At 48.5% G+C, this 27,079-nt stretch overlaps 1 protein-coding gene across 7 annotated transcripts in view; it reads left to right on the top strand.

The window, feature by feature from the left end:
- Nucleotides 1–5,406: 5,406 nt before the first annotated feature.
- CYRIB (CYFIP related Rac1 interactor B) overlaps nt 5,407–27,079 on the top strand; it is a 140,535-nt gene continuing 118,862 nt past the window's right edge. For 4 of the 7 annotated variants that reach the window (XM_060201371.1, XM_060201345.1, XM_060201354.1 and 1 more), the window contains exon 1: nt 5,407–5,494. The gene's annotated coding sequence lies outside the window, so the exon portion shown is untranslated. Of the gene's footprint in view, nt 5,499–27,079 lie in introns of all 7 variants that reach the window. The other 3 variants (XM_060201402.1, XM_060201391.1, XM_060201360.1) reach the window with 2 other exon arrangements.

The raw sequence follows: 27,079 nt of genomic DNA on the forward strand, positions 1-27,079 counted from the left end.
TCACTCACCCATTCACTCACTCATTCACCCACTCACTCATTCTCACTCACTCAGTCATTCACCCACTCACTCATTCACCCACTCACTCACTCACTCATTCACTCACTCACTCATTCACCCACTCACTCACTCACTCATTCACTCACTCACTCATCCACTCACTCACTCACTCACCCACTCACTCACTTACTCACCCACTCACTCACTCACCCACCCACTCAGTTACCCACTCACTCACTCATTCACTCACTCACTCATTCACCCACTCACTCACTCACTCACCCATTCACTCACTCATTCACTCACTCACTCATTCACTCACTCATTCACTCATTCACCCACTCACTCATTCACTCACCCACTCACTCATTCACTCACCCACTCACTCACTCATTCACTCACCCACTCATTCACTCACCCACCCACTCACTCACCCACTCACTCATTCACTCACTTACTCACTTATTCACTCATTCACTCACTCACTCATTCACTCACTCACTCATTCACCCACTCACTCATTCACTCATTCAATCACTCACCCAATCACTCACTCACTCATTCACTCACTCACTCATTCACTCACTCACTCATTCACCCACTCACTCATTCACTCATTCAATCACTCACCCACCCACTCACTCACTCACTCACCTACTCACCCACTCACTCACTCATTCACTCACTCACTCACCCACTCACTCACTTATTCACTCACCCACTCACTCATTCACTCACCCAACCACTCATTCACTCACTCACTCACTCATTCACTCACCACTCAATCACTCAATCACTCACTCATTCACCCACTCACTCACTCACTCACTCACTCACCCACCCACTCACCCACTCACTCACTCACTCATTCACTCACTCATTCACTCACTCACTCACTCACTCATTCACTTACCCGCCCAGTCGCTCACCCACTCACCCACCCACTCACTCACTCATTCACTCACTCACTCACTCATTCACTCACTCACTCACTCACTCACTCATTCACTCACTCACTCATTCACCCACTCACTCACTCACCCACTCACCCACTCACTGACTCACCCACTCACCCACTCACTCATTCATTCACCCACTCATTCACCCACACACTTACTCATTCACCGACTCACCCACACACTCATTCACTCATTCACCCACTCACTCACTCATTCACTCACTCACTCACTCACTCACCCACCCACTTACTCACTCACTCACTCACTCATTCACTCACTTACTCACCCATCCACTCACTCACTCAATCACTCATTCACCCACTCACTCAGTCACTCACCCACTCACTCATTCACCCATTCACTCATTCACTCATTCACTCACCCACCCACTCACTCACCCACCCACTCACTCACTCATTCACCCACTCACTCACTCATTCACCCACTCACTCACCCACTCACTCACTCACTCATTCACTCACTCACTCATTCACTCACCACTCACTCACTCACTCAATCACTCACTCATTCACCCACTCACTCATTCACTCACCCACCCACTCACTCACCCACCCACTCACTCATTCACTCACTCACTCATTCACCCACTCACTCACTCATTTACCCACTCACTCACTCACTCATTCACTCACTCACTCATTCACTCACCACTCACTCACTCAATCACTCACTCATTCACCCACTCACTCATTCACTCACCCACCCACTTACTCACCCACCCACTCACTCATTCACCCACTCACTCACTCACTCACTCATTCACTCACTCACTCATTCACTCACTCACTCATTCACTCACTCACTCATTCACCCACTCACTCACTCATTTACCCACTCACTCACTCACTCATTCACTCACTCACTCATTCACTCACTCACTCACTCATTCACCTACTTACTCACTCATTCATTCACTCACTCATTCACTCACTCACTCACTCACTCACTCACCCACCCACTCACTCACTCACTTACTCACTCACACACTCATTCAATCACTCACTCATTCACCCACTCACTCACTCACCCACCCACTCACTCACCCACCCACTCACTCATTCACTCACTCACTCATTCACTCACTCACTCACTCACCCACCCACTTACTCACTCACTCACTCACTCATTCACTCACTACTCACCCATCCACTCACTCACTCACTCACTCAATCACTCATTCACCCACTCACTCAGTCACTCACCCACTCACTCATTCACCCATTCACTCATTCACTCACCCACCCACTCACTCATTCACCCACTCACTCACTCATTCACCCACTCACTCACCCACTCACTCACTCACTCATTCACTCACCACTCACTCACTCAATCACTCACTCATTCACCCACTCACTCATTCACTCACCCACCCACTCACTCACCTACCCACTCACTCATTCACTCACTCACTCACTCACTCACTCATTCACTCACTCATTCACTCACTCATTCACTCACTCATTCACTCACCCACTCACTCACCCACTCACTTATTCATTCACTCACTCACTCACTCACCTACTTACTCACTCATTCACTCACTCACTCACTCACCCACTCACTCACTCACTTACTCACTCACTCACTCATTCAATCACTTACTCATTCACCCACTCATCATTCACTCATTCACTCACCCACCCACTCACTCACCCACCCACCCACTCATTCACTACTCACTCACTCACTCACTCACTCACTCACTCACTCACTCACTCACTCATTCACTCACTTACACACCCATCCACCCACTCACTCACTCACTCATTCACTCACTCAATCACTCATTCACCCACTCACTCACTCACCCACTCACTCATTCACTCACTCACTCACTCATTCACTCACTCACTCATTCACCCACTCACTCACTCACTCATTCACTCACTCACTCATTCATCACTCACTCATTCACCCACTCACTCACTCATTCACTCACTCACTCACCCACCCACTCACTTACCCACTCACTCACTCATTCACTCACTCACTCATTCACTCACTCACTCACTCACCCATTCACTCACTCATTCACCCACTCACTCATTCTCACTCAGTCATTCACTCACTCACTCACCCACCCACTCACTTACCCACTCACTCACTCATTCACTCACTCACTCACTCACCCATTCACTCACTCATTCACCCACTCACTCATTCTCACTCACTCAGTCATTCACCCACTCACTCATTCACCCACTCACTCACTCACTCATTCACTCACTCACTCATTCACCCACTCACTCACTCACTCATTCACTCACTCACTCACCCACTCACTCACTCACTCACCCACTCACTCACTTACTCACCCACTCACTCACTCACCCACCCACTCAGTTACCCACTCACTCACTCATTCACTCACTCACTCATTCACCCACTCACTCACTCACTCACCCATTCACTCACTCATTCACTCACTCACTCATTCACTCACTCATTCACTCATTCACCCACTCACTCATTCACTCACCCACTCACTCATTCACTCACCCACTCACTCACTCATTCACTCACCCACTCATTCACTCACCCACCCACTCACTCACCCACTCACTCATTCACTCACTTACTCACTTATTCACTCATTCACTCACTCACTCATTCACTCACTCACTCATTCACCCACTCACTCATTCACTCATTCAATCACTCACCCAATCACTCACTCACTCATTCACTCACTCACTCATTCACTCACTCACTCATTCACCCACTCACTCATTCACTCATTCAATCACTCACCCACCCACTCACTCACTCACTCACCTACTCACCCACTCACTCACTCATTCACTCACTCACTCACCCACTCACTCACTTATTCACTCACCCACTCACTCATTCACTCACCCAACCACTCATTCACTCACTCACTCACTCATTCACTCACCACTCAATCACTCAATCACTCACTCATTCACCCACTCACTCACTCACTCACTCACTCACCCACCCACTCACCCACTCACTCACTCACTCATTCACTCACTCATTCACTCACTCACTCACTCACTCACTCACTCATTCACTTACCCGCCCAGTCGCTCACCCACTCACCCACCCACTCACTCACTCATTCACTCACTCACTCACTCATTCACTCACTCACTCACTCACTCATTCACTCACTCACTCATTCACCCACTCACTCACTCACCCACTCACCCACTCACTGACTCACCCACTCACCCACTCACTCATTCATTCACCCACTCATTCACCCACACACTTACTCATTCACCGACTCACTCACCCACACACTCATTCACTCATTCACCCACTCACTCACTCACTCACTCACCCACTCACTCATTCACTCATTCACTCACTCATTAACTCACTTACTCATTCACTCACTCACTCACTCATTCACTCACTCACTCACTCACTCATTCATTCACTCACTCACTCACTCACTCATTCACTCTTTCATTTACCTAAAGGACATCACTATTCTGTAATAGCATTTTATCACCAGGCTTGAGAAGATAGCCATTTTTTAATAAAATGTTTCATTTTATTTTTGAGAGAGATTTAGAAAGAGAGAGAGACAGAGAGAAACACCAGAGCCCTGCTCAGCTCTGGCTTACGGTGGTGCAGGGGATTGAACCTGGCACTTAGGAGCCTCAGGCAGGAGAGTTTGTTCGCATAACCATGATGCTTTCTCCCCTGCCCTAACATAGCCATTTTTACCCGTTTCTCTGCTCCTAGAATATAGTATACTATAGATGCTCAGAAAATATTTATGTAGTGATTAAACAAGGAACTATTTTTTATTTAATTTTAATTATATACTTGGATCTTCAAGATATTAAAAGAAATCTGTCCCAGGAGGAGGGTGACATATATTGGGTCCCCAACAATAAGTTGCCGATGAAACTCCATGGTCCCTTGGGAGAGGGAGAGCTAAATGCTGGCATGGGTGTCGGCCTGGTGTGAAGAGAACAGGAGTGGAGTTCCGGCTGGTTTGATGCGCAGGGATGCTAGTCAGGTCACCCGAGCTCTCAGGCAGGCCTGCTAGTGTAAAATCCAGGGGGCAATGAAAATGCCCGTCTATTCTTTACTCCTTCTTTCTTTCTTTCTTTCTTTCTTTCTTTTTTTCTTTCTTTCTTTCTTTCTTTCTTTCTTTCTTTCTCTCGCTCCCTCGCTCCCTCGCTCCCTCCTCTTTCTGTCTATCTGTTTCGCTCTCTCTCTTTTTTCGATAGGGCTATTACCCAGCTTTGATGCCTGCACTATTTCTTCACTTCCGGCAGACCGTTGCTTTCTTTTTGGGAGAGGGTGAGGGATATAGAGGGAGAGGGAGACAGAGTGGGAGAGAAGACAGAAATGGGAGCCTTGTGCATGGCAGAGTGTTGGTGAGCTGTCTCCAAGTCATTCTTCTCCCATTCTCACTGGTTTGGCTTTTGCTTCTGTTCCCCAAGGTGTTCTCACGGAGACTTACTCAGAGCCCTCCAATCTGCTCCACGGTGGACCGCGGCCCTGGGCACCAGGTGCTGTAGGAGGTAGGTGAGTCCTTCTTCATCTAAGTCAAAGTGGGCGCTCGGCTTAAAAGAGAAATTGCCGTAAGGATTCTGTGAGCCCATGGGGAGTGGGGTAGGGAATAAGACATTAAAAAGTCTGAGAGATCAAGGAGGGCTTCCCAGAGGCAGTGGCTTTGGAAGTGATTTGGGTTGGGCTTTAGCATTTTTCAGATGAGTGTTTCTAAGCAGGCCACCTTGCATGGAACAGGTGTTCACTGAGTGAACGATGTAGGGAGCAATGTGTGTCAGAGTATTTTGTAGTCAGGTAGTGGTGGTAGCATGAGTGACGAGTAGAGCGAGGGGCTGGGGAGACAGCATAATGTTTACGCAAAAAGACTTTCATGCCCGAGGGACCAAAGGTCCCAGGTTCTGTTATCTCCTGCACCACCGTATAAGCCAGAGCTGAGCAGTGCTTTGCTTAAAAAAAAGGTAGAGCCAGGACCTTTAAGATAAATTCTTATCTCCTGGCTTCTTCCTCATCCTGCTTATCTCCTGTTATCTTCCTGTTCCTCACCAGCTACAATCTGCCCTGGAGCCCTGCAGCCCTCTCAGCCCTCTCGCTCAGCCTCTGTCCACCCAGGGAAGTCCAGTGCCCAGGGGCTGAGACCCGGGGCTGCTCTGTCTCCTGGGGCCCAGATTGGGAGGTGTAGCCCGGGCCCTCAGAGTCCTCAGAACCACAGACCGAAAAACGACTGGGGGCTGGGGAGTTAGCAGAAGAGCTATGCAGCAGGATCTGCTTACCTGAGGCTCTGAGGCCAGGGGTTCAAGCCTTGGCACTATCACACCATCATAAGTCAGAAAACGAGCAGTGTTCTCGTTAAGAGGGAAAAAAACAAAAACAAAAAACAAAAGATTGGTAGCTCACAACAGATATGATCACGATGTGTGTGTATGTGTGTGCGCGTGCAGTGTGATGTGGTGTGATGAGACTGTGTGACTGTGTGTGTGGTGTAAGGTGGTGAGAGTGTGCGGTGTGTGGTATGGTGTGAGAGTGTGTGAGTGGTGTGTGTGGTGTGAGTGTGTGTGTGGTGTGAGTGTGTAAGAGTGTGTGTGTGGTGTGGTGAGAGTGTGTGAGTGTGTGTGTGGTGTGAGTGTGTGTGTGGTGTGAGTGTGTGTGTGGTGTGAGTGTGTAAGAGTGTGTGTGTGGTGTGGTGAGAGTGTGTGACTGTGTGTGTGGTGTAAGGTGGTGAGAGTGTGTGGTATGTGGTGTGGTGTGAGTGTGTGAGAGTGTGTGAGTGGTGTGTGTGGTGTGAGTGTGTAAGAGTGTGTGTGTGGTGTGGTGAGAGTGTGTGACTGTGTGTGTGGTGTAAGGTGGTGAGAGTGTGTGGTGTGGTGTGAGTGTGGTGTGAGTGTGTGTGTGGTGTGAGTGTGTAAGAGTGTGTGTGTGGTGTGAGTGTGTAAGAGTGTGTGTGTGGTGTGAGCGTGTGAGAGAGTGTGTGTGAGTGGTGTGTGTGGTGTGAGCATGTGAGAGTGTGTGTGTGAGTGGTGTGTGTGGTGTGAGTGTGTAAGAATGTGAGTGGTGTGTGTGGTGTGGTGAGAGTGTGTGTGTGAGTGATGTGTGTGGTGTGTGTGGTATGAGTGTGAGAGTGTGTGTGTGTGTGTGTGTAGAAATGGAGTCACGCCCAGCCAGCCAGTACTCAAAAAAGTGTGAAACACATATTTACATTGATCATCTTCTGGGGCATACCTGGATGAGTGCACACATGACAGTGCTCAAGGACCTGGGTTTGAGCCCCTGGCCCCCACCTGCAGGGGAAAAGCTTCACAAGTGGTGAAGCAGGGCTGCAGGGCTCTGTTTGTCTCTCTCCCTCTCTGTCTCCCCCCACTCCATTTCTCTCTGTCTCTATCCAATAATAAATAAAAAGAGTCCGTGAAAAGATCATCCGTGGTGTAAAGCATACGTCTTTGTCATCGGAACTTCTTGGACGTTGGGACTGGTGACTGACTCTCCTTTGCAGGCCTGGGGCTGGCACATGTAGGGCTCTGGGTAGTTGTTGGGATTCATGTGTGAAGGAAAAGGAATGTGTGTCATGACGAGCAGATGAACGCGAGACGCTGGCCGTCGACTTTGCCTGTTGTGGAGGGGCTGAGTGAGCTAGGAGGAGGGAGGAGGAGGAGGAGGGTGAAGTTTCTGGAAGTGAAGTCTTGCTCCTCTTTGAGATGTTTTGCAACTACCGATGGTTGAGTTTCTGTTTGACACTTGCTGTCTGTGGTGAGCTGTGAAGAAACACTTCCTTTCTTCACCCTGAGCACTGGGGCTCTGTAGACATGCACAGGCCTCCCTCCTACTTCCGCCTTCCTGGGAGCCCCTGAGTCAGTTAATTCCGTGGGACCCAGTTAGGGTGACATGGCTTCTTGGATGGAATCTGTGTAGCCATTCTACAGCGTATGTCATGGCTGTGCCTCCGGGGTACTTTCTGAAGTACTTTTTGGATGTGCTCAGCATCTTAACCTACCTGCTGGCTTGGGGGCGCCTTTAGTCTTGGAGAGAAGGTCTGGATTTTGCCGTGGACCATCCCCACTGTGGCGTGTCCCCTGTACGGCCTGGGCGTGGTGACTTTGCTGTAAGTTCTGGGCTGAGAGCTGCGATGATGGTGGGGAGTTAGAGGCGACCGAGTCAACAGGGGCAGTGACAGTGCTCGTATCTCGCAGATGGACGCTCTGTGGCCTGGTCTTGTCTCATTTCCCTTCTGCTCAGTCTCCCTGGGACCTTCTCCCCAGTCTGGTTCTCCAACTACCTTGTTGATTCTGGGAGCTTCACAGTTTTTCATCAGGTTCCCTTTTCCCATAAAATGGTCCCAGGTAGGGATATTATGTGCAACGGGTTAAGCACACATGGTGCAAAGCGCAAGGATCCTGGTTTGAGCCCCCAGCTCCCCACCTGTGTGTGTGGGGGGCGCTTTACAAGCAGTGAAGCAGGTCTGCAGGTGTCTTATCTTTCTCTCCTCCCCTCTGTCTTCCCCTCCTCTCTCTCTCCATTTCTCTCTGTCCCATCCAACAACGATGACAACAATCGGTACAATAACAATTAAATAATAATAATAACTACAACAACAACAAAAAAAACAAGGGCAACCAAAGGGAAAATAAATAAATAAATAAATGGTTTAAAAATATCAAATAAAACCCCCAGTGCCTACTTCTTACCATGAAAAAAAAAAAAAAAAAGCCAGATCCACGGTCCTGAAGACCCGCAGCTCCTGGCTTGCTCCGGGCCCCCTGTCCCCTCTGTTTCCGCCCCACAGAGGCAGCCCATTGGCTCCTCTCCAGTCTCTGGAAGGGGGAGACTGGGCCCTTTCTCTGCTTGAAATATGCTGTGCCTTCTGCCTGGTGGGGTGTCCCCAGGTCTTTGCAAAGTAGGCGCCTCCCTGTTCGCCTTCAGTCTTGTGGATCAGTTCATGTGCTCCGTTTCTGGACTGTCCTTGCCCTTGTATTGTTGACTTGGTCTCTGAAGACAGAGACGATGATTATCTGTTCATTCACTGGGCTTCCCGGAGCCCGGCATGAGTTCCCGGAGTGGAGCTATGCTGGCCGCTCCTCTCCAGCTGCTGGTGATTGCACACTTAGCTACTGGCCGAGGGGCCCGTGCAAAGGCCCAGGGGTGCAGTGGGAAGTGAAAGCCATGCAGTGCTTCCCTTCTGTAGTTTTCACTTTGGCTGCTCAGGCCGCTTGGCTGTTAACATCATGTCTTGTTCTTTATCTGTTTATTCATAATGTCCATGGTTGTGTGTTTGTATGTATATATAAGGATCATTTATTGAATACATAACCCTTTCTTTCTTTCTTTCTTTCTTCCTCTCTCTCTCTCTCTCTCTCTTTTTTTTTTTTTTTGCCACCAGGGTTATCATTGGGGCTCAAAGCCAGCACCACAGATCCACTGCTCCTGGCAGCCATTTTTTTCCCTTTTTTTTTTTGTTTACCCCCCTTCTATTTTTATTTGACAGGACAGAGAAATTGAGAGGGGCGCCAAAAATAGGGGGAGAGAAAGATAGACACCTGCAGCCATGCTTCACCACTCATGACGTTCCCCCTGCAAGTGGGGAGTGGGGGGCTTGAACCTGGGTCCTTGCACGTAGTGATATGTATGCGTTACCAGGTGCGCCGCTGCCCGGCCCCAATCTTGTAATCTAGCTATAAAGCATGCTTATATAAATATCTATAATTAGACAGAAGTTGAAAATTGCTACCTTGGTGCTAACTACCTTCCCTGGGCAGGTGACCTCACCAGTGTGTCCTTCAGCCTCACCTCCCCAGAGCCCTTCCCCACTAGGGAGTGGTAGAGAGACAGATTGACCTCTCAACGCCCATGCCCAGCAGAGAAGCCATTATAGAAGCCAGACTTCCAACCCTCTGTGCCCCATAGAGATCTTTGGTCCACACTCCCAGAAGGTTAAAGAATAGGGAAGCTTCCACTGGAGGGGATGGGATATGGCTTTCTGGTGGTGGGAATTGTGTGTATTGTACCCCTCTTATCCCACAATCTCATTGACCATTATCAAATCAATACTACTAGTAATAATAATAAAATCCAAGTTGAAAAATAAGAAAACACGAATCAGAACTTGGACTGGGTTTGGTGTATTGCACCAAAGTAAAAGACTCTGGGGTGGTGCTGGGGGGATGGTTCAGGTCCTGGAGCATGATGGCAGAGGGAGGCCTAGAGGGGGCTGAATTGTTGTCGGGCTGAGCTTCATTGACGGGAGACAGACGACCCGGGACTCATGGCTGGGTTGTACGCAGTATCTCTTTATTCATGCAGGACGCAGCGCAATCTATACCAAGCTAAGCTAAACTAACTACTACAAACAATCTTGTCCTTATAAATATACTAGCTCAGTAGGGTGGGAACAGGATGCAACGCAGAGAGGGTGGAGAGAAAAGTGACTGGTGAAAATCAGGGTATGACAAGGAGAGGGGGCGGAGCAGGTGAGAATTCTATCACTGAACCACCAATGCCCTGGAGGGAAGGTGGTGCTTGTTAACAGAGGTTATGTAAATAGAATACAGTGTTATGTAAATAGAATACAGTGTTATGTAAATAGAATGCAGGGGGGATTAAACCAAATGAAACAGAAGGGGAGTCGGGCTGTAGCGCAGCGGGTTAAGGGTTAAGCGCAGGTGGCGCAAAGCACAAGGACCGGCATAAGGATCCCGGTTCGAACCCCGGCTCCCCACCTGCAGGGGAGTTGCTTCACAGGCGGTGAAGCAGGTCTGCAGGTGTCTGTCTTTCTCTCCTCCTCTCTGTCTTCCCCTCCTCTCTCCATTTCTCTCTGTCCTATCCAACAACGACAACAACAATAATAACTACAACATAAAACAACAAGGGCAACAAAAGGGAATAAATAAATAAAATACATATTAAAAAATAAATTAAAAAATGAAACAGAAGGGGTTTTTAAAGCATACCAACAAATTGTTATGTGGAAAACTGAGAAATGTTACATATGTACAAATTACTGTATTTTATTGTTGACTGTAAGCCACTAACTCCCCTAATAATGAAAAAATATATCTATATACAAAGGGTGGGGGAAGATTGCATAATGGTTGTGCAAAGAGACTTCCCTACCTGAGGTTCCAAAGTCCTTGGTTCAAGCCCCTGCACCACCATAAGCCAGAGCTGATCAGTACTCTTGGTAAAAAACAAAAACAAAAACAAAACAAAACAAAACAAAAAACCCTCTAATTATGTAAATAGTTTTGCATATATATATATATATATATATATATATACACTTATATATGAAAATGGGCATGTCTCACATATTGGTTGTATGCTGTACCCACAATTAAAAATTTTATTTTGGATAGAGACAGAGAAATTGAGAGGGAAGGGGGAGATAGAAAGGTTGACAGGCAGAGAGAGGAGTCCCAGTCACGTACTCTTTCATTGCTTGTGAAGCTTCCCCAGGGCCTTGAACCTGGGTCCTTGCATGCTCTCAGCCAGATGCGCCGCTGCGCTGCCCTGTGGTTCTAGGCTAAAAATGAAGACCAGCCGATACATGAGGTACGCACACGTGTACGACATGCAGGTGTAGCCAGTGCGCATGACTAGCTGCTTCACGTCCAGGCTGTGCTGGGGTCTAGAGAGAACATGGCCTAGAAGTGGTAGAGAGGGAAACACTGTTTTCGTATGCTGGGACCAGTCCCAAGGTGATGGCAGAGCAGGAGAGAGGTGGCCCTGAGCAGTGTGGCTGTCTCGGGATGCTGTGGCATCCTTGTGAATGGAGAGAGGGCGTCTGTCTGGCCTGCGGGGGCCGGAGCAGAAGTGGCGTCCTGGCCGGTCTCTGCCAGGCCCCGGTGGCTCAGCTTGGCTCTGGGGCCTGCTGAGGGAGCAGCTTAGAGAGGCTCCTCACGCATTGATTGAGGAGCTTGCTTAAAGCAGAAACCGTCTGGGGACTGACTTAATTTGTTCTTTTCAAATAATCAATGAGATGGAAATTTCACATCCCTCAGAGACTTAGGCTCTTATAGACAGAGAAGCGTCTCTTTTTTTCCTTAGATTTGATGAAAGAGGCTGGGGAGAGAGAAGGGTGGGGAAGTCAAAGGCAGGGAAAACACAAGGCATTGATCCCTCTCTTGCCTCATCTCCTCTCTCTCTCCTCGACTCCATTATCCTTCTCTGAGGCCTCCTCTTAGGACTCAGCACTCTCTGACCCCACCCCCACCCCCATCAGACTTTCCAAGGAAAACAAGATTCCCTGCAGTTCATTTCTGGGCTCCCAAGGGTTTCTTCGGCACTGGAACTTCAAGACAAATCACTTGGATGGGCTCTACATGATGACACATCCTACACTTGCTACTTTTTTGAATTACTCCTTTCTCTCTCTCTTTTTAACTTAAATTTTTTTATTGCCCACGAGGGTTAGCCCTGGGGGGCATGGTGACTGTATGATGAATTCACTGCTCCCAGTGAATTTTTTTTTTTTTTTTTTTTTAATTTATAGGACACAGAAGTTGAGAGAGGAAGGGAAGATGGAGAGGGAGAAAGAAAAGAGAGGCACCTGCAGCACTGCTTCACCACTCGTGAAGTTTCCTCTCTGCAAGTGGGGACTAGGGGGTTGAACCTGGGTTCTTGTGTCTAACAATGTGTGGGCTCAACCAGGTACACTACCCCCTGCCCCACCCTCAACCCCCTTTTGTATGCTTTAAATGACACTGTGTAGCTCTGGCTTGTGGTGGTGCTAAGAACTGAACCTGGAATTTCCAAGCCTTAGTCATGAAAATCTTTCATAACCACTGAATGATCTCCCCTTCCTTTTGTTGTTTTCATATCAGCTTTATTGGGGTCTGTGCTAGGCAAAATACTGTAAGTCCAGACTCATCCCTGGGTGGGGTAGAAGCTGGGAACAGCCATAAAAGTTCTCCATGAAGATAACTGGTCTACCTGGAAGGGAAGTTCTCCTTGGAGACAGCTGGTCTACCTGGAACAGGCCTGGGTGTTCTCATTGGAGCTGAATTCCAATGAGGAAGGCTATTAGGCAGGCAGCCAGCGAGCTCAGGTAGGGCCTGCCTGGGAGGACTGTGGGTGGGGTGGTGCCGACTGAATACTGAGCAGACCTGACGGAACTACTGTTGTTGTTGGATAGGACAGAGAGAAATGGAGAGAGGAGGGGAGGAGAGAGAGCCAGAGAGAAAGACAGACACCTGCAGACCTGCTTCACTGCTTGTGAAGCGACTCCCCTGCAGGTGGGAAGTCAGGGGCTTGAACTGGGATCTTTATGCCGGTCCTTGCGCTTTGCGCCACGTGTGTTTAACCCGCTGCGCTACCGCCCGACCTCTTGTATTTCAGTATCTTAAACAACTAAACAGCTTCGTGCTCATTTGAAAGCATTCAGGAAGGGGCCAGGCAGTGGCGCACCTGGTTAAGCGCTCACATCACAGTGCACAAGGACCTGGGTTCAATCCCCTAGTCCCCACCAGCAGGGGGAAAGCTTCATGAGTGGCGAAGCCGGGCTGCAAGTGTCTCTCTGTCTCTTTCCTTCTCAATCTCCTCCTCCTCTCTCCATTTCTTTCTGTCTCTATCCAATAATAAATTTAAAAAAGAAGGAAGGAAGCATTCAGGGTGGGGATAGCATGTGCTTGACTTCTGTCCTTTCCCTAGCCAGACACACTCTTACACTGTCAGAGGATCTTCAGTGCCCCTTCACAGAGCATCGCTGGCTTTTGTGGAGACTCGTTGAGAAAATGGGACTGCAGTCTGTCTGGGGCCAGCAGCTTTCTCTGCTCACCCAGTCTCTCCGCTGATACTCTTTCTCTCAGATCCCATTGGCCCCATGCCCACACTTACTCTCTTTGTAACTAAATATCTTTTTCCTTCTGTGAACACCTCAGGTTTATAGACCTTGGTGAGTGCATCCTTGATGTTAAAGTTTTATTCTTTTCATTGTCCAGTCATTTTATTTAGGGGAATAGTGATTTTGTGGACAGTTTTTGTCACACAGGTAAAATTTCTTTTTTTTTTTTAAAAAAAAAACCTTATATTAGTGATTTAATAACGATTAACAAGATTATAAGATAGGGGTACAATTCCACACAGTTCCCACCACCAGATTCCCCTGTCCCATCCCCTCCATTGGAAGCTTCCTTGTTCTTTACCCCTCTGGGAGGATGGACCAAAATTGTTTATGGGGAGCAGAAGGTGGGAGTTCTGGCTTCTGTCATTGCTTCTCCACTGGACATGGGTGTTGGCAGGTGGGTCCACGCGTCCAGCCTGTTTCTCTCTTTCCCTAATGGGCCAGGGCTCTGGGGAGGTGGGGCTCCAGGACACATGGGGGAGGGCGTCTGTGCAGGGGAGTCAGGATGGAATCCTAGTAGTGTCTTCAGCTTGGTGACCAGAAGGCAGTCAGATATAAAGTAGGACAAACTGTTTCATCAACAGAAACCAAAAGGTAGGAATAGAGCAGATGAAATTAGGGGTCTTTGGGTGGGAAGAAGCTAGCAAATCTATTTCAGGTATATTCCTAGGGCCCATGACTTTAGTAACCACTGCTCAGCTTTGATTTACACTGGTGCTGGGGATTGAACCTGGGACCACGGTCATGAGAGTATTTTTGTGTAAACGCTATGGTGTATCCCTGGTTCCAACAATAGCTGACTTTAATTAAGGAATTCTGGGATGAGGAATAACAAGTCACTTTGTCACTTAATATTTCTGGGGGCCTGCTCGTTCTCTCTCTCTCTCTCTCTCTCTCTCTGTCTCTCTCTCGTGTCAGCCTATTCTGCCTCCAGTCAGATAGGGTATCCCAGACACCCTGGGGCGAGACCAGCTGAGGACAGTGGAGTAGATCAGCTGCCCAGGGTGGTCTTTGGGAACTCAGCCACCAAGTTGCAGACACTGCCATGATTCCATCCTGACTTCCCTGGGCAGACGACCTCACCCATGTGTCCCAGAACCCCACCTCCCCAGGGCCCTGCCCCACTAGAGAAAGACAGAAACAGGCTGGGGGTGTGGATCCACCTGCCAACACCCATGTCCAGTGGAGAAGCAATGACAGAAGCCAGAACTCCCACCTTCTGCTCCCCATAAAAAGTTTTGGACTGGGGGTCTGGCGGTAGTGCAGCGGGTTAATCGCACGTGGCACAAAGTGCAAGGATTGGAGTAAGGATCCCGGCTTGAGCCCCCGGCTCTCCACCTACAGGTGAGTGACTTCACAAGTGGTGAAGTGGGTCTGCAGGTGTCTGTCTTTTTCTCCCCCTCTCTGTCTTCCCCTCCTCTCTCAATTTCTCTCTGTCCTATCCAACAACGAACGACATCAACGATAACAATAATAACCACAACAAGGGCAACAAGAGAGGGAAAAATGGCCTCCAGGAGCAGTGGATTCATGATGCAGGCACTGAGCCCCAGCAATAACCCTGGAGGCAAAAAAACTCACATTTTTTTGGACCCTACTCTTTCAGTGAGGGATAAAGAACAGGAAAGTTTCCAATGAAAGGGATAGGACACAGAACTCTGGTGGTGGGAACTGTGTGGAATTTTACCCCTGTTATCTTACAATCTTGTTAATCATTATTAAATCACTAATAAAACATTTTTAAAAAAGCAATGTATGTGAAACAAGGGGGGGGGGTGAGGAAGGAAAGAGTCAGGCACTTGGAGGCATTTATGACTCAGACTCTGGACTTAGAGCAGGCAGCGAGGGGGGTGATGGTCCAGTTGAATCAAACCTCTGTCCTGCCGGACATCTTTTTGGCTTTTCTCACTTAAATAATCTTCACCCTGAACTTTATTGATAGATTACCTTCCTTGTACAGCTGAGGAAGCAGAGCACAGAGAGGCTAAGAGACAGATGCAGGCTCATCCAAGTAGGAGAAGACAAAACAGAGATATCAGACACCAGCACTGTTATAAAAACCACCCTCTCCGTGAGTAAGGCACTGGATTCTCCAGCGTGAGGTTCTGAGTTTGAGCCTCGGCATTGCCGGTGCCAGAGCTCTGGCTGTCTCTCTCACTAATAACTAACCCTGCCTTCCTCCCCCTTATGGTTCCCAAAGGGTGTTCTCACAGGACACAATGGGTGGCTCCTCTATATGAGGGCACTGTGGCATTTTTAAAAAGTGTGCTAAAAAAAAAGATTTAGTTATTAGTGAGAGAGGAGGGAAAAGAGAGAAGGGAGAGGGAAAGGGAAGGGAGGGAGAGAGAGTCAGCATATTCCTCTGTCACATGCGATGGTGAGGTTTGAACCCAGGCTCTTGCTTCAGAGTCTCACACTGTTTCCTGTACCACTTCCTGGGTGCACTAAGTGAGATTCTGTTCTGATTGGCAGAGCCTAACTGAATATGGGGGGGGGGATGAGAACAGGTGTGTGTGAGAGAGAGACAGAGGGACAGCGACAGAGAGAGGGGGAGAGAGAGAGAGAGAGAGGGAGAGAGACTGTGCAGGAGGAGCCGTGGGCAGTGTTCTGGGGTTTCGGGAAGAGAATGAACCCAGGAGTCCAGAGTTCCTGTCCCAGCCCTGCCCCCAGCATCACGGGACCTCGATGAGTCATACCTGCAGGGAGCTGGTTTCCTTTTCGGTGAAATGAGGGTCAGAGCCGCAAGGGTGCTGTGACCGTCACTGCAGGCTCTGGCCACCAGCACCGAGAGCTGTGCGAGCATCCCCTTCTGCCTCCGGGTGCTCAGTGCTGGCAGGGAGGAGGACCTGGCGGTCCCGGAGAACCGAGAGGGGCTCTGTCAGCTGGTGCACAAGGACAGGCAGCGGCCTATAAGGAGACGGGGCATTAGCAGCCTGTTTTCCTGGTAGCCACGGGGTGGGGGTGCGCTTGGGGGGGAGACCCTCCCACAGGGACATCTCCTAGATCTAGGTTGCCACTGTCTGCAGGTGGCCTTCCCTGGCTGCTCCTGTGGGTTTCCATGTTATTGTATGAATAATACCCAGTCCCCAGCGGTGCCCCCATCACCTGGGAGTGTTCTGCAAACACTGATTTCCAGTTGCGGGGGTGCTGCTTTTCAGATGCTTCTCCTGGGACACACTGCCTATTCCTGCCGAGGGCATATGGGTTCTTCAGGGCCCAGGTGGGGTGCCAGGGAGGTTGAACCACAAGGGCCTGTGTGCAGCTGGTCCTCATCCTCCCTGCCCAGCCCGTGCCCTTGCGGGAGATTTCCCTTGCATATTCGCCTGAGCATGCCGGGTCCTCTCCAGTGATCCCTTCGTGTGTGTGCATATGTGCGTGCGTGCATGTGTGCGTGTGTGTGAGCATCGGGCTAGCTTTGCAGATGGGAGAGAAAGACGACCAGGGACTCATGGCTGAGTGGTACGCAGTTCAGTCTTTATTCATGTGGAACACAGGGCAATCTAAGCCATCTCTAATCACAATCCTGTCCTTATCTATCCTGAGGCGGAAGAGTCAGATCCGAAGAGGATGTACGTAGGATAGGGGGTGGGGAGAAGGAAAAAGTGTGAGAACCAGTGAGGATTAAACCAATGCCCTGCAGGCAGGACGGTGCTTAGTTAGCAGTGGTTATGTAAATAGAATACAGTGTTAAGCAGGGGGGATTAAACCAATGACACAGAAGGGGTCTTAGAAGCAGAATTAGAAGCAGACCTACAGCTGTGCTTGTGCCCTGTGGGCTGATTGGGATTCCTCTGGGTGGAGCCTCCCACCCGGCTCAGGGCCCTGGCTCCTTACTCCTAGGACCTTGGCAGACCAGGCTGGTGACCCAATGCCCCACTCCCGGTTATCTGTGCTCCATGTCACCGGGTGGGACCCCAGGACAGCTTCTGAAAGCCTGGACACCAGCTGAAGTGGGGAATCAGAACTTAAGTCTTCATAGGGATTTTTGGGTTTGCTTCAGAATTAGACTTTTTGCCCTAACACTTTCTCTTTTTAAATTTTTATTAGTGATTTAATAATGATTAACACAATTGTAAGACAACAGGAGTACAGTTTTACACAGAGTTTCGTGTCCTATCCCTTCCATGGAAAATAGGGAAATTTCCAATGGAGGAAATCTTGGGGTCCGGGCGGTGGCATACCTGGTAAGCACACATAGTACCAAGTGTAGGGGTTTCCGTAGTGTAGCGGTTATCACGTTCGCCTCACAGGTAGTACCAAGAGTGAGGACCTATGTCAAGATCCCGGTTCGAGCTCTCCACCTGCAGTGAGAGTGCTTCCCGAGCGGTGAAGCAGGTCTGCAGGTGCTGTCTTTTTTTCTCTTTTTTTATCTCCCCCTCCCCTCTCAATTTCTCTCTGTCCTAGCCAATAACATAGAAAAAATGGCTGCTAGGAGCAGTGGCTTCGTAGTGCTGATCCCCAGCGATAACCCTGGAAGTAAAAATAAATAAGTAAATAAAAAAAGAAAAAGAAGTTTCCTTATTCTCTAGCCCTCTGGGAGTATGGATCAAAATCTTGGTTTGCTTTAGAGGTTCTATTGTGGACTAGTCACCTCCTGAACATGACCTTGTCGGAAATTTGCAAGGATGTCAGATGAAGAGACCTGCCCAGGAGACACATGGATTCATGACTGCGTCAGGGTTTGAACCCAGGTCTTTCTGAATTATTCTTTTCACAGTGATGGAAGCTAGTTCCATTTATGTAGAATGAGAACTGAGTTGTCCAGTATGGTAACCACTAACTACATTGGACTCTTACAGCTAGAGTGACGGGGAGACAGCTTATCCAGTACTGTGAACGGGGTACACCTTCTTGGGAGAAGTTTCATAGTAGCGGAGAGTGTGCCGCAGTATCTCTCCTCTCTTAGATCATCTCCTTTCTCTATTCCCCTCTCTCAGATATATTTATTGGATAATGACAAAAATTGAGGAGAGACAAGGTAGGGAGAGAGACACAGAGACACCTGCAGCACTGCTTCACCACTCATGAAGCTTCTCCTGTGCCAGTGGGGACCGGGGTCTTGAACTTGGGTCCTTGTGCACCGTTACTGTGTGCGTTTAACCAGGTGCGCCACTAGCTGGTCTCCCCCTTCCTCTGTTTCGTACCCTCTATTCGGCATGGGGGATAGAGCCCCTCAGGTTTGCAAGTGAGACCCCAGCGGTGACTTTGGTGGCATCATCATCACCATCATCACAATAGTACTTAAATATTTAAAACTTGGGGGTCGGGCAGTAGCACAGCAGGTTAAGCGCACGTAGCTCAAAGTGCAAGGACCAGAGTAAGGATCGCGGTTCGAGCCCCCAGCTCCCCACCTGCAAGGGAGTCGCTTCACAAGTGGTGAAGCAGGTCTGCAGGTGTCTGTCTCTCTTTCTCTCTCTCCCTCTCTCTCTTCCTCTCCTCTCTCCATTTCTCTCTGTCCTATCCAACAACGAACGACATCAGTGATAACAGTAATAACCACAACAAGGCCACAACAACAAGGGCAACAAAAGAGGAAAAAAATGGCCTCCAGGAGCAATGGATTCATGGTGTAGGCACTGAGCCCCAGCAATAACCCTGGAAGCAAAAAAAATAAATAAATAAAACTTACTAGGCAGAAGGCAGATATTCACAACCATATAGGCTGGTGCGACCATATTACATAGTAAAGACATAGAATTCTTCAGGCAAAGGACTGTTTCATCATTTGGACGTAGAGTAGCATGTTTTACAGCTTCGTTAAAAACAGCAGAAGGAATAGCTCAGTGGGTATAGCACCAGACTTTTACACCTGAGCCACCCAGTTTGATCCCCAGCACCACATAGACCGGAGGGGTGCCCTGGCTTCTCTCTTTACCTCAGGCAACACACACACTGTCATATATAAAAAGTAGAATAAAGGGCCAGGTGGTGGTACATCCGGTTAAGCACTCACAGTACAGGGCACAAGAATCCAGGTTCAAGCCCCTGGTCCCCACCTGCAGGGGCAAAGCTTTGCGAGTGGTGAGGCAGGGCTGCAGGTGTCTCTCTGTCTCTCCCCCTCTCTATTTCCCCTTCCCCTCTCAATTTCTGTCTCTGTCCAGTAATAAAGAAATCAATCTTTGTTTTAAAAAGTAAAACAAACTTTTATAAAAACAGCAGTAGATCATGACCCTATGGACAAATTCCAGGTGTGGATGTCTTTGCCAGGAGACTGGCTAAGCAGCGCGTGAAATCTGTGCTTGGAGAGGGAAGGGGGAGATGGAGAGGGAGAAAAAGAGAGAAAAAGACACCTGCAGGCCTGCCTGACCGCTTGTGACGCGAACCCCCTGTAGGTAGGTGGGGGCTTGAACCCAGGTCCTTGCGCTTAGCACTGTGTGCACTTAACTGGGTAAGCCAACGCCGGGCCTCTTTACTTTTCTCTTTGTAAAGTGACTACCAAGTAGACTCGCAGCCCCTGCCCCAGAGGCAGCTCCGCCCCCACCACCTCGCCACCTTAGCTTACCTTACAGGGTCTCCGTTTCAGGGGAGATAAGCTGGGAATACAAGAAGCCCCACTCAGGACTTCTCCCGATGTTAGCAAGACATTTGAAATTGGTGCTTTGGGCCTGTATGCGGGAAACACAACAAGAGACTCTTTATAAACTTGTGGCCCCTACATTTCTTTTTTTCCTTTTTTTTTTTTTTTAAATATTTATTTATTCCCTTTTGTTGCCCTTGTTGTTTTATTGCTGTAGTTATTGTTGTTGTTACTGATGTTGTTGTTGTTGGATAGGACAGAGAGAAATGGAGAGAGGAGGGGAAGGCAGAGAGGGGGAGAGAAAGACAGACACCCACAGACCTGCTTCACCACCGCCTGTGAAGCGACTCCCCTGCAGGTGGGGAGCCGGGGGCTCGAACCAGGATCCTTATGCCGGTCCTTGCACTTTGCGCCACCTGCGCTTAACCTGCTGCGCTACCACCTGACTCCCCTACATTTCATTTTTAATTAATTTTTATTATCACCAGGATTATTGCTGGGGTATGGTGCCTGCATTATGAATCCCTCACTCCCGGTGGATGTTTTCCTTTTTTAAAATTAAAATAGTCTCCAGGCTTATTGCTGGGGGCTCGGTGCCCGCACCACACATCTCCTGCTCCTGGAGGCCATTTTTTCCCCCATTTTTGTTGCCCTTGTTGTCTTTATTGTTATTGTTGCCATCGATGTTGTTGTTGTTGGATAGGAGAGAGAAAAATGGAGAGAGGAGGGGAAGACAGAGGGGGAGAGAAAGACAGACACCTGCAGACCTGCTTCACCGCCTGTGAAGCGACTCCCCTGTAGGTGGGGAGCCGGGGGCTCAAACCAGGATCCTTATGCCGGTCCTTGCGCTTTGTGCCACGTGCGCTTAACTCGCTGTGCTACCGCCCAACTCCGGAATGTTTTTTCTTTTTATTTTTTATTGGCGAGGACAGAGAGAAATTGAGAGGGGAGGGAAAGTAAAGGGGGGGGGCAGAGAAAGAGAAAGACCTGCAGATCTGCTTCACTGCTCATGAAGTGGACCACTTGCACTTCATGGTGGGGAGTAGTGGGGCTTGAACCCGAATCCTTGAGCTTGGTAATATGTGCACTTAGCCAGGTGCTTCCCTCGCCCCACCCGGCCCTACACTTCATTTTGTCCAGACTGTATATGAGACCAGCCTCGCAGTGGAGAACATCCCCAGAGGCGGGCTGCTCTGTGTCTTCGTGGTATCAGGGTCGCAGAAAGTCAGTGTGTGCTCAGACAAAGGCAGACGTGTGCACACGTCACCTTCAGGCAGGATCCTTGGAACGTTCTTGGGGGATTAGGCAGATGAAAACCATGCTGCCCAAGACAGCGGGTTCGCTTGCCGTGGAAGAAAGTTTTCATAGCTCATTAGCACTAGTTATGATCAGGAAATCAAGCAGCTGGGAACGTACCTCAGAGAACATTTTCTGCGGCATGTGAGTCTTTTCGGGGAATTGTACTTGGCAGATAGTCGGGCGCATTGACAGTCACTGGTGGAAAAGGATGTATTCAGTTGGAATACATCTGGGGACACGTTAGAATCTCCGGCATGGACATAGCCCCTCCAAGTGCATTTTAGTTCTCCAGACTTGGCTCTTTATGATCATAGAACAATCCTGGGGAAATAGTGCCCACAGTCACCTGGACTCTGTTCTCCAGGCTTTTCCTGGCACTTTTGCAGTGAGGAGTTGGGATATTGAAGCTTTCTTCTCCTTCTCTTTCTCCTTCTCCTTCTCCTTCTCCTTCTCCTTCTCCTTCTCCTTCCTCTTCCTCTCCTTCTCCTCCTCCTCCTCCTTCCTTTTCCCCTTCCCCTTCCCCTGCTTCTCCTCCTCCTCCTTCGCCTTCTTCCTCTTCCTCTTCCTCTCCTCCTCCTCCTTCCCTTTCCCCTTCCCCTTCCCCTGCTTCTTCTCCTTCTCCTTCTTCCTCTTCCTCTTCCTTTCCTTCTCCTCCTCCTCCTTCCTTTTCCCCTTCCCCTGCTTCTCCTTCTCCTCCTCCTTCTCCTTCTTCCTCTTCCTCTCCTTCTCCTCCTCCTCCTTCCCCTTCCCCTTCCCCTGCTTCTGCTTCTTCTCCTCCTTCTTCCTCTTCCTCTTCCTCTTCCTCTCCTTCTCCTCCTCCTTCCCCTTCCCCTTCCCCTGCTTCTGCTTCTTCTCCTTCTTCCTCTTCCTCTTCCTCTCCTTCTCCTCCTCCTCCTTCCCTTTCCCCTTCCCCTGCTTCTCCTTCTCCTTCTCCTTCTCTCCTTTTCTTCTCCTCTTCCTCTCCCAACAACAAATCCAGTTCAACCCCAAGCAAATTGGAATCACTCGTGTGAGACTTTTCTCACAACCATCTTGTACTATTATAGTGATTCAGTGGTTAGCTAATCAGAGTATTCAATGGCAACATGAGTGAGAGGTATTTTAATAGCCGGGTGACTTGGATGCTGAGGTATACACCGTTAAGGTGTTTACGTATCATTCAGAGTCAGCACAAACCTCGGAGGGTAATGCCCAGTGCTGTGTGATTAAATGCCATCTCTAGGTGATGGAAAAGGAGAGGAGAACATCATCAGGGGCAGACTGCAGTGATGACCTTCACGTTTTTACCCACAGCCACACACGCCCTGCTTTCTTGTTCTGTTTCTGGTCAGTGTTTAGGATTGCCACTTTCCCTTTCTGTTTTTCTTGCTCTCTGGTTCTTTGGCAGAATCCTAGTCATGCTGTATCATCGTAGCTAATCCACATGGTCCACTGACTGGGATCCTTGAGGAGGGGTCCCATGCCCTTAATTCCATCTCCTTTGTACCTTTCAAGCTTCCTAATTTCTTTCTTTCTTTTTTTTTTTTTCTATTCTTCCTTCCAAGTTGCCTTTTTTAAAAAAAATGTCTTTACTGGGGAATTAACGTTTTACACTCGACAGTAAATACAATAGTTTGTACATGCACAACATTTCCCAGTTTTCCATATAACAGTACAACCCCCACTAGGTCCTCTGTCATCCTTCTTGGACCTGTATTCTCCCCCCCCACACACCACCCCAGAGTCTTTTACTTTGGTGCAATTCGCCATTTTTGTTTAATTAACATTCATTAAATGTCTTCTGGGTAACCAGTTCTGTTAGGTACTTTTACATTTGCTATTTTATTTAACTACAGTGAGTTCTTCACTTCCAGATAAGGTTTCCCATGGGCTTCCTTTAAGAAACGAGCTACCCTAGCCGCTGCTCCTAGGTCTCTTTTGCACACCACAGTCATCGAGGGAGCTCTGGGAAGACATGGTGCTGGGATTCTTTTATCCCTGGGGAATCGGTTGACTTTTGTAGAGTCGGGGCCCAGCATTGGTATTTAAGTTTCCTCCCTCTCCCACATGACCTTTGCTTACACTGGGGTGAAAACTTCCCTTCTAGATTATTTGAGCTGTTTTTCCACTTGTGGGAGAATATTGATTTGGACTTTCAGGCAGTAAGCATGTGTTGCAGACGTGAGGACTGGAGTTTGCTATGGCAGGTGGGCTCAGCAAAACACCTGCTTCCCTTTGTTAGTTTGCTGTTAATTGGGGTCTGGGAGGTGGCAGAGAAACTGCTGACTGCAGCAGGTTGCAAGATGTTGCCCTAAATGTCTCAGCCCCCAGAATGCCAGCTGCACGTAGCTTATAGCCAGGATTATGCTATATGATGTTTATCAGAAACATCGTATCAGCGACTTGCATGATAATTTAAATTTTTTTATTATCTTTATTGATTTGATAGAGAGAGCCAGAAATTGAGTGGAAGCAGGAGATAGAGAGGGAGAGAGGTACTTATAGCACTGCTTCACCACTTGTAAAGCTTTTCCCCTAGAGGTGGGGACTTGGGATCGGACCCTGGTCTTTGTGCATTGTAACACGTGCTCAACCAAGTGTGCCACCACCCAGCCCTGATAACTTTTTTTTTAAAGATTTTTATTTATTTATTTATTCCTTTTTTGTTGCCGGTAAGATTTAAACAAAATTTTTATTTCCTTTTTGTTGCCCTTGTTATTTTTTATTGTTGTAGTTATTATTGTTGTTATTGTTGGATAGGACAGAGAGAAATGGAGAGAGGAGGGAAAGACAGAGGGGGAAAGAAAGACAGACACCTGCAGACCTGCTTCACCACCTGTGAATCGACTCCCCTGCTGGTGGGGAGCCGGGGGCTCGAACCGGGATGCTTAATGCCGGTCCTTGTGCTTTGTGCCATGTGCGCTTAACCCACTGCGCTACCGCCTGACTCCCCTGATAACTTTTTTTTTTAGAGGAAAAAGAAAACTATTTGGGGAGCATCTGCACTAAATGTAATTCCTTTTAACAGATATGAGCATATATAAGAATACAGACAGGAGAATAAAAATTTTAAGAGGACAGAATTATGAGGCATTCCTTGGGTGGAAGAGTTATAGGTCAAAATGGTGTTTTTTTTTAAAAAAAAATCATGAGAGTCGGGTGGTAGCGCAGTGGGTTAAGCGCACGTGGCACAAAGCACAAGGACCGGCATAAGGATCCTGTTTCTAGCCCCCAGCTCCCCACCTGCAGGGGAGTCACTTCACAGGCAGTGAAGCAGGTCTGTAGGTGTCTGTCTTTCTCTCCCCCTCTCTGTCTGCCCCTCCTCTCCATTTCTCTCTGTTCTATCCAACAACGATGACAACAATAATAACTACAACAATAAAACAACAAGGACAACAAAAGGGACTAAATAAATATTTTTTTAAAATCACTTTTTCAGAGGCCAAGAAGATAGCATGGTGATTTATTTCTTCAACAGGCTTTCCTGCCTGAGACTCCAACATCTGAGGTTCAATCCCTGGCATGACCATAAGCCAGAATTGAGTAGTGCTTTTGCTAAAGGAAGCTGTTTTCAGTGTCGTAGGAAAGTTGTTTAGAATGAAAACAACAAACCCATCGTGGGGATGTTAGCTTTTCTTTGCCAGTTATATAGCCTTCCATTACAGTGGCATGATTGAGAATTAGCCTAGAGGTGCTCCATTGTCCAGACTGTACGCAGTTCCTGAAATTATTACTGCTTTTCTTGGTGACAAGAGTTGCTTCAGTGAAGACTTCCTAGAGAGCCACAGGCATGCTGGAGCATGATGTGATCAGTGCCCGGATAAGCAGACGCTCCTGCTAGATCTGCCAGTATCAATAGTGGTCCCTGGGACTGGGTGGATACACTAGAGTGTCCAAGGGCCCAGGTTCAAGCCCTTGGTTCCCGCTGGCAGGGGGTCACTTCACGAGAGGTGGAGCAGGTCTGCAGGTGTCTGTCTTTCCCCTTTTTTGTCTTTCATTCTTCTCTCAATTTCTCTCTGTCCTATCCAATTAAAAAAAAAAAAAAAAGGAAAAGGTAGTCTCCAGGAGCAGTGGATTTGTAGTGCAGGCACCAAGACGTAGTGATAACCCTGGAGGGAAAAAAAAATTAAAAGATTATCCCCTAAAAATCAAGGTCCCTTGTATTTATTTATTTGTTTGTTTATTTTAATGTTTTCTTTATTATTGGATAGAGACAGAGAGAAATTGAGAGAGGAGGGACAGATAGAGAGGGAGAGAGATGGAGAGACACCTGCAGACCTGCTTCACCACTTGTGAAGCTTTTCCCCTGCAGGTGGGGGGGACTCGGGGCTTGAACCCGGGACTTTGCACACTGTACTATGTGTGCTCAACCAGGTGCGCCACCGCCAGGCCCCTCAAGGTCCTTCTGATAGGAATGACTAGAGAGGCTTCCACTTAAGAATATGTTCCCCCATCCCCCTTTTTTTTCTTTGATTGGGGAGATTAATGGTTTACAGCTGGCAGTAATATACAAAAGTTCATACATGTGTAGCATTTCCCAGTTTTCCACATAACAGTTCAACCCCCACCAGGTCCTCCTCTGCCACCATGTTCTAGGACCTGAACCCTCCCCCCACCCCCAGAGTCTTTGACTTTGACCTGAACCCTCCCCCCACCCCCAGAGTCTTTGACTTTGATGCAATACACCAACTCCAGTCCAAGCTCTGCTTTGTGTTTTCCCTTCTGTTCTTATTTCTCAACTTCTGCCTGTGAGTGAGATCATCCCATCTTCATCCCTTTGTTTCTGACTTATCTCACTCAACATGCTTTCTTCAAGCTCCATCCAAGTTGGGGTGAAGAAGGTGCAGTCACCATTTTTAATACCCGAGTAGTATTCCACTGTGTAAACAGACCGACTTGCTCTGCCACTCAGCTGTTGTTGGACACCGGGGTTGGTTCCGGGTTTTGGCTATTAACAAATCGTGCTGCTATGACCACAGGTGCACACAGATCTTTGTGGATGGGTTTGTTTGTTTCCTTAGGATCTATCCCCAGGAGAGGAATTGCAGGGTCATAGGATCAGTCCACTTCTAGCCTTCTGAGAGTTCTCCACAGGAGTTGGAGCAATTTCTGAGAATGTTATGCCCCCTTTAAAAACATTGTATTGTATTTGCTAAAGGAACCTGAGCAGGTCACGCCATTCTTCTACTCTATAGTAATGGGGTTGCCAGTAGTTACATGGGGCTTCCGAAAGTCCAGGGAGAAGGGCGTGGTGTTGGCATGAGTCTGGGTCTCTGGGTCTCTTGGGCCTCCTTGCCTTGACCGCAGAGCCTTTGTCTGGTGAATTTGTCAGGCAAAGTAGCAGGTCCTGCTGACACCAGCATGACTCCTCTACACCATCACCCCCAGGCAGCTTACCGTGTTTCGGAGGACACAGACCCAGGTGACTCCGGCATTTCTAACAGTCAGGTCCAGGCATGCGTGGGAGAAGGGAAG

Source organism: Erinaceus europaeus, chromosome 1, assembly GCF_950295315.1.
Source record: "Erinaceus europaeus chromosome 1, mEriEur2.1, whole genome shotgun sequence".
NCBI lineage: Eukaryota > Metazoa > Chordata > Mammalia > Eulipotyphla > Erinaceidae > Erinaceus > Erinaceus europaeus.